Below are 8,519 nucleotides of genomic sequence, written 5' to 3'. Positions count from 1 at the left end.
TCTAACTCTTTCGCCTGTATCCACCTTGGCTGCCCTACAGACTCCTTGCGACATAGCTTCCAGGGTGATTCTTTTAAAGTTCATCATTCCATATCTGTCCTCCACTCAAAATTTGCCAATGGCTTTCCGTTTCACTGCAGCGAAAAATTTAGAGATTTGGCTGTGATCCTCATGGCCCTACAAGATCTGACCTTTCTCCCCTGATCACTACTCCCATGACCTAACCTCCTATCGGTTCCCTGCTCTTCCACCGCTTCTTTCAAGCCCACCCAGCTCCGTTCCAACCACACCAATATCCTATGAGCTTTACAAATGTACCGAGCCTTCTCTCACTCCAGGCCTCGGGCACTTGCTACTTCTTCTTCCTGGGCTATTCTTTGCCTTATAAAACCTGGGCCACTCCCTATCTTCTTCCAGGTACCTGTCACTTTATCTGAGAGACCTTCACTTATCTCTCGGTGATAAATGGTACCCACGTTACCATACATCTATCTTTTTTTTTTTTTTTGCGGTACGCGGGCCTCTCTCTTTTGTGGCCTCTCTCGTTGTGGAGCACAGGCTCCGGACGCGCAGGCTCAGCGGCCATGGCTCACGGGCCTAGCCACTCCGCGGCATGTGGGATCCTCCCGGACCAGGGCACGAACCCATGTCCCCTGCATAGGCAGGCAGACTCTCAACCACTGCGCCACCAGGGAAGCCCCATCTATCTTTTTGTACTTACCACTATTTGACGGAATATTTGCTGGTTTATTTGTTTATTGCCTATTGCTCTTAGAAAATTACATATCTAAAATTTAGAATTGCATAATTTTATGTAGACAGGTAGAATAGTTATCTCCATGGAAGTGGGGACTTCATATGCTCAATACCCAACGATGGTGCCTGGTACATGGTGAGTTCTCAATAAATATTTGATGAATGGATAATTATATATGTATTCTTGCTTCCTGAATTGAACACATATTTTGCATAGATTTACAATCAGCCAGAACAAAACTCTCCAACACCTACTTACGATCGCTTCCTTTGTAAATCAGCTTCTTAGCTATCTGGCCTTGATTTCTGCATAGATGATGCACAGCTGGAGAAGACAGGGCTAGTAGGTACTGTCAATGCAGACCCTGATTCATAGAAATCTTAGTGTCGAACTATGAACACAAACTGACTTAACCCCTTGGTACCCAGGTTCTGAGTCATGATAATTGCACATATCACAGTAAAGGCACTGAGCTGGCAAATTAGGAATTATAACAGTGACTTGAGTTCTGTTAATTATAGTACTTTCTTTCCAGGAGTGAAATTTGTTTAATATAACAAAAATATAATCACTTAGAAATGTCTTCTCCCAGATTTCTACTTTTTATCCTACATGTTGAAGAATTCAGCAGTTTAAAAAAAAAAAAAATTGCTGGCAGGCAGTCCTACAGAGTGACAGGGCCCAGGGTCTGGTCTGCCCTGGGTAACTTTCAATCACAGATATTCCAGGTACTAGTTCTGTGAATTTGATTGAGTTCCAACCTTTCTCCAGTTTAGTTTCCTTGGCTATAACATGGAAAGAAGAGTAGCATTCATTCCCTAGGGCTGCCCTGAGGATTAAATGAGGCGATTCATGAAAAGCTCTTAGGAAAGTTCCAGAGAAAGTTCTTGCAGCTTCTCTATTATTATTGTTAGCATGACATTTACTGGTTTCAGTGTCCCTGAGCTAAATGTCCTACCTCTAGTGGGCTTAGTTTTCCAGGAGATTGCAGGGAGAGTTACAAATGCAGTCTATTGTTCTGAGAACAGTTATGGGGAAACTGAGATTATTGCCTGTGTTTGAGAATTAATGTTTGTCAAGTTCTTTTTGAATTCTAATGGGAAGTTAGGTTAAATTTTTGTGCAACGTTGGCTCAAAAGTGTGCAAGAATATTTTTTCCTCCACAAGAACAAAATAATTTTTAAAATGATTAAAATTAAAAAATCAATTTAAAATGTTTTAAAAACTGGGACTCATATGTCTTTATATTGTAACTTATTTTCCACCTGCAAACTAATGCTACAGAGTTTGCTTCATGTGTTAATATTTCTGTAGGAAGGTGTTAATGTTTCCTAAGTAGCATATGGGCTCTTAGATCTGATATATGAGAATGACTTGTGCAGCAATCTTCTGAAAGATGTTAAAGGATTTGTTACACGAGAAACGGAATTTCTAGAACACAAAAATCAAAATACCAGATTGAACATCATAATGACACTTTGTAGGTACATATCACCTTTCTCAAAATGCTTCACACCTATTTTCTCATTTAAATAACATTTCTGTACATTAGTAAAGGGCATGTATCAGACTTCTCTTCAATACTTCCTAATATATTATTAGGAAGTTAACTACTGTGTTTCAGTTTGTAACACTGAGTTCCTTTTGACTGAGTTTACTTATTCAATATTTTAATATTTGTATTATTTTACTGAAAGTGAGAAGATTGCCGACTGTAGCATTATCTTCAAATATAGGAAATAGCAAATATTGAAAACACCCTGGTTAATTCAGGTCCTGCCATATATGCTAAAGACAAGGAGCTATTAGCACCAAAAATATTCAGAATATTCCATTGTTCTATTTGGAAAAATAATTTACCTTGACTATAGGTGAGAGTATTGCATTTGGCAATCTAACTGCAGTGTACATCACTTGAACCCTGGGTGTTGTCACACAGTACAAATTTTCCCTCACTCTATTCAGTCTTCCATGGTCTACTTCCGGACCAGTTCAAAGGAACATCCTTTCTGAAATTGATGGGAGAACTTCTCGATTTTCTCTGTTCCTAACAATAAGAAACCCCCATATTCTCTCTGTCTCTCTCTGTCTCTCTCGCAGTCCAAGCTCAGCTGCCAACAAATACATCTCAGTCTCTTCCTGGTCTGGCATCATAGTTCCACAGTTAGAATCTCAAAACTTATATCCTTAGATGTGAATCCAAAATAATTCCTTCTTGTTCCCTTAGCCCTTAGGGGGAAAACAGTACTCTCTAAATGTGTTTTTTGGGGTTATCTCTGATTACTACACTTGGAAAAAAAAATGGATGAATGTTTTTTCAGTTGTGATGGGGAGAGAGGAAAGAGTTAAACTATGAAATTATTTACAGTAGTAAAGGTAAATATTTTAATGAAAAAATACTCCCTATTTTAACACCAATCCCCTTTTAGAAATAAGTCAAAAATTAGAAGGATAATTTCTTTCCCTCAAATTACCATTTGAAGCATAGAGCAATGTTTTTCACAAGATATTGGACATGTGCTGACAATTGAGTTTTCAGTGATGCAGGAATAGAGGGATTGTCCTATGTGGACAGCTGATGAATTGGCAATTAAAACTGAAAAAAAAAAAGCAAGAATTAGAACTGAAAAATTAAAACTCTATGGTGAATTGATGTGCAAATTTGAGGTAAGAGCTAACTTTTAGAGAAGGTTGACTAGAATGGCAAGTGACTGGTTATGTATATGGAGGAGGTTCAGCTCAAGTTACCTGCATTTCATGGATTCCCAGGGTTGATTTCGTGTCATAGCAGGTTTGGTAACTGTTTCCTTTCTTTATCCAAACTCCATGTGTTTACCTCCTAAGGCTATGCATTAAGTCACAGTCAAGTTTATGAGACAAAAGATAAGAATCTCCAAACTAGCTCCCTGGTTGATGCTTTGAAAAGCAGACAGTTTGATTCAGTGCAAAGAACAATTTTTGTACTCTGTAGCAACCAGTGTACTAGACAATGATACAAAGATAAAGACATGACTTCTGCCACTGAAGACATTGATCTATGGGTGAGACAGAACAGTCAATTGGGGAATTGTCCCTAACAGATTTGCAAAAAAAAATATTACAGGAAAGAGTAGTGTGTTTGAAATCCAAGCTGGGTTATTCTCTAAGAACGGTGCCCTCTGGGGCTGTGCAATGCAGAGGGCTTTGGCGATAATCAATTTTCAACAATTGCTTTAATATAAGTTTCTAAATATTTGAGGCAAAATTATTTCTACCATCTCCCTTTTTAGTTATAAAGACTTATTCTGGTAGGAATGGGGATGAGGATAATGGCCCTAGTGAAAATGGACTGACTTGTAGTTATTGCGATTTCAGTTAAAATTTGTAGACATTAAAAATACAGCTGTGAAAATCCTGTAGCAATAGTCAATTAATCCCATTAAACAAAGATGGATGGAAGAATATGCTTTCCTTGGGAGAAAAAGTGTAATTCAAAAAGAACTATATTTGATAGAATTTTGTCTTAGATTGTGGTTTACGTTTTGCTCTTTGCAAATCAAATGGAATGGTCTCCCATATGAATTGGCTTAAACATGTGTTTAGTAAATACTAACTTCAAAATAATTGGTCACTAGATTGGATTCATCTGATGCTGGGTGAATACAGTCATGTATATATAGACTGGGAGTACTGCTTATTTCTCTCATTTAATAATCATATATTAATACAAAGTAGCTTGCTTCATTACTTATTTTATTTTATTGAAAAATTCCCAAGGAGTCGCACTATGTATACCTTTCTCTCTTAATTTTTGATTTGTTCATATATTTTTTCTGGTTATTTTACTTTCTGTCAAATCTCAGGCTCAGAAGTTAATGTCTAAACATTTTAAGAATATAATAAGATTGCTGTGATGTCAAATTTAAATTATGATAAACTAAATAACAGTAAGGCATTGGAAAATTGACAATTGTGAGTTTATATTTAGGAGGTAAAATACTTTAGATAAGAGGAAAAGAGTTTCACATAGGAGAAAAATAAAGGGACCAATGTAGGTATACCGGTTAGTGACTGGGTTGGCTACAAAGAACAGAAAACTCTACTATGAACCTTTAAAACATAGTAGTTTACTTTTTATCACATTATAAGCAGTCTGAAGGTATGCTGTTGTGATAAATATGGGAACTTTAGTTACTGAAATATAATGAAAATAATTCAAATGTAAATGTAAATGATTTCCCCTGATTCACTAATTAGGAATACAATTGCTATATGACATTTATTATTATTATTATTATTTACATAACCAAGGCTTCATTACCTTTTTTTTTTTTAAATTTTTTGCTGCACGCGGGCCTCTCACTGTTGTGGCCTCTCCTGTTGCGGAGCACAGGCTCCGGACGCGCAGGCTCAGCGGCCATGGCTCACGGGCCCAGCCGCTCCGCGGCATGTGGGATCTTCCCGGACCGGGGCACGAACCCTTGTCCCCTGCATCGGCAGGCGGACTCTCAACCACTGCACCACCAGGGAAGCCCTTCATTACCTTTTTAAAAAATAAATTCAAGTTTTTTTCTTGACACCTCCTGCTTCTTCCGTGAATTATCCATAGTCTCTGGTTCTCACTCTACCAAGTGGCTCAGTCCTACTTCTGGAAGATCTGCTCAGTTTTCCAGTTATAAGCATTTGTTATTATTGCGTAGTATACCAGTTGGTGATCTTGTGGAAAATGCTTGTACAATTATAGAATGAGTCTGTAGTTAGTCTAGGTCCTGGCTTGGTCACAGTGACCTCTGGTTTCAAGTTTCAGTCTATGTGGTTCAAATTTACATGCTCATCAGTTTTTCAAAAGTCTGAAAGGAAATTAATCAAGAGAAAGTTGAGAAAACCAGCAATAATATGATGGTGTTAATAAGAATGGAGAACAGACAAAATCAAAGGCTTTTTTTGTTGGTAGAATCAACAAGAAGACTTGGCATTTTCTTGGGAATGTTGGGTAAAAAATGAAAGATGACTTCTGTCTTGAGGAATTGGGTGGGTGAAGGTATTGTTTACAGAGGTAAGAAAAACTAGAAGAAGAGCAGATATGGAGCAGGAGAGAATGGGTTTACTTTGAAACATACTGAGTTTTAATTGCTTCCGAACAATCTAAACATACAGAGGGATTGATATCTGGATATATGGTTCTGAAGTTTAGGTGAGAAACACTAGACTAAAATTCAGGCTTTGTCATAAATGTATATACATTATTTATTCCATAGATATAGTTTTTAAAACGTTAGAAATTCACCTTACTGGAATTAAATGCCTTTAACGTACTGATCTCTTGTCATTGAAAGGATTCAAGCAGAAGTTGAATGTTTTTTGGTCACTGTTATAGTAAATGGACTCATTGGGCAACTTCAAATTCTCTAATTTTCTTTCCACATTCTTTCTTAATTATGTAAAAATTGGGAAATTTCAAATGCTGGTAGATATAAACGTTTTTCACCACAAAAGTCAGTACTTATGTAATTCAGTAAAGGTCTTGTTCAAAGACCACGAAGAGAGCGCTTATGCTACCGCCAGAGACAAGCCTCAGATCATATGCAATGTTTAACTGCTTAGAGAGATGACAGATGAGAAAAATACTGTCAGTGAAGTAGCAGAGTAGGAGGTGCAAAATGAAAAGTTCAGGGGAGGTGAGAGTCAGACAGATTTTTGTTCAAATCCTGGTCATGCAACTTATCTGCTACTTAATGCCAGACTACTTACGTAATCTTTAAATGTTCTCATGTTAGATCAGGGAAGTGAAATCTACTAGTTGTGATGATGAAATATAATATCTATAATGTACTTAGCATGGTGACTTTCATATATGTGGAGCCTAGTAATATAAAGTGGTTACTACTATCAGCAGTTCGCAGGTTATGACTTAGATTAAACAAATTTAAAAAATTTGTACAAAATCTGCATTTTGAATAAAATCTGTAAGTGCAGGAAGTAAATTAAAAAATATATATGTTTAGTTGAAAGTAAAATATGAACATGTGGAAACAATAAAAATTTTTACTAAAATTTTATGGTTACTTGACACTGAAGCATTTAAAGAAAACCTGCATTCATTTGTTTATTTTTTTCCTTGTTATGATTTCCATAAAGTGATGAGAAATTCAATTTTGGACACCATTTGGAGTAAAAATAACTGGATCGGGTTTATGGTCAAACACAGAACGTTTAATTATCTATACTCCCTGAACTGGAACTAATATTAAGATACAGTGCTCACTTTTAAGCTAGTTAAGGAAGGACGGAAGCCATGCACAATGTCATATTTCCTGTTATTAAGGGTGCCCTGATAGCAAATCATTGAAAGTCAGGAAAGATGGGGAAAATCAGTATCCTTTACTGCATCTTCCCTTAGTGGAAAGATGGAGGGTAAAGTTCTGAGAAGAGGAGGACATGCCTGGTGATCATAGCTCAGGCTCCCAGACCAAAGTCTCCTGAAGTCAACCCCTTCTTCCCTTTCACAAACCTGTACTCCTTCTATAAACTGCCAGGCAGTCTACACCACAGCAAAATGCTGTCATAAACCCACATGACAGAGATCCTGTATGGGTTCTTAAGCTTGAGAAAGCATGCTGGGAAAAGCTGTGTTGGATAAAACTATATTGCCTTCTTTTGGATCTAGACTAATTATTCAATGAGTCCATTATGATGAGTGCATTATGTCCGTCCAAACTGATCCATACAGCTTGCTGGGGCTGTAGTTACAAGGCTATGGCTTGGCTCGTCATGATTAGATCTGTTCTGTTTACTTTGAATTTTCCCAGGTCTGAAGCTTGTTCTAGTTATAAGTGTTCAGTTGTAAGTGATATACCTCTGCACCTGAAATCCATTTAAATTCTCAGCTGCCCATGGGGTTACAACTCAGTCTCTGCATTGTTTTGAAATGACCAGCTCCAGGACGCCAGGCCATCGAGATAGCTGGTGAGTAGTAGCTGATTATCTCACAAATGTTCCAGCCAGACACTTCCCAGCTTCAGGGCAGGAAATGGTATTTAAAAATGGCGATCTTACTTCCAGATACAGATACCCTAGCAGATACAGCATCTTAGATATTCAAGAAAGAGCATGATCTAAAAACTATTTTTATGGGAACCATGCACACAAACAATGAAGAATTCCAGCCAGCAAACACTCATTTTCAAGTTTTTCAAATACATGATAAAACCTATGAAAAACTGCCAACTATTTTTCAGTTGCGTCTGGGGTGGAGGGTAGGGAGTTAGTCTACTTCTACTTTATTTCTCTATCCCATATAAATGTGGATAGTCTCCAAGATTGTATATTAATTTCTTGTTTCTCTCTAACAAGAGTATCTTAAATTACATGGATCCTAGAACAATAACATGGACAGTGCTTGGACAGCATTGCTTTAGATAACAGAAAGACATTTCACTCCAGGGAGAGACATTTTCATATGTCTAGTCACATTAAAAAAGTAAATAAAGAAAATCAGGTGAAGTTAATTTAATGATATATTTAATTTAACCCAATAATATTCAATGTATTATCATGTCGACATGTAATTACTTTGGAAATTCTCAATACTTCACTTTTTTGGTACCAAGTCTTCAAACTCTGATGTGTATTTCACACTTTAAATATTTAAATTAGGATGCTAAACTTTTAGCATTTAAAGTGAAATGAAGTCCTGCTTCCTAATCACTATGTTTAACAAGCAACAACACAAAATTTGCATTGCTTCAGCTTTGACATTTCAATTAACTGAAGAGAAGTATCA

This window comes from Orcinus orca, chromosome 17 (genome assembly GCF_937001465.1).
Source record: "Orcinus orca chromosome 17, mOrcOrc1.1, whole genome shotgun sequence".
Taxonomy (NCBI): Eukaryota; Metazoa; Chordata; class Mammalia; order Artiodactyla; family Delphinidae; genus Orcinus; species Orcinus orca.
Note: the sequence above shows the minus strand (reverse complement) of the source record.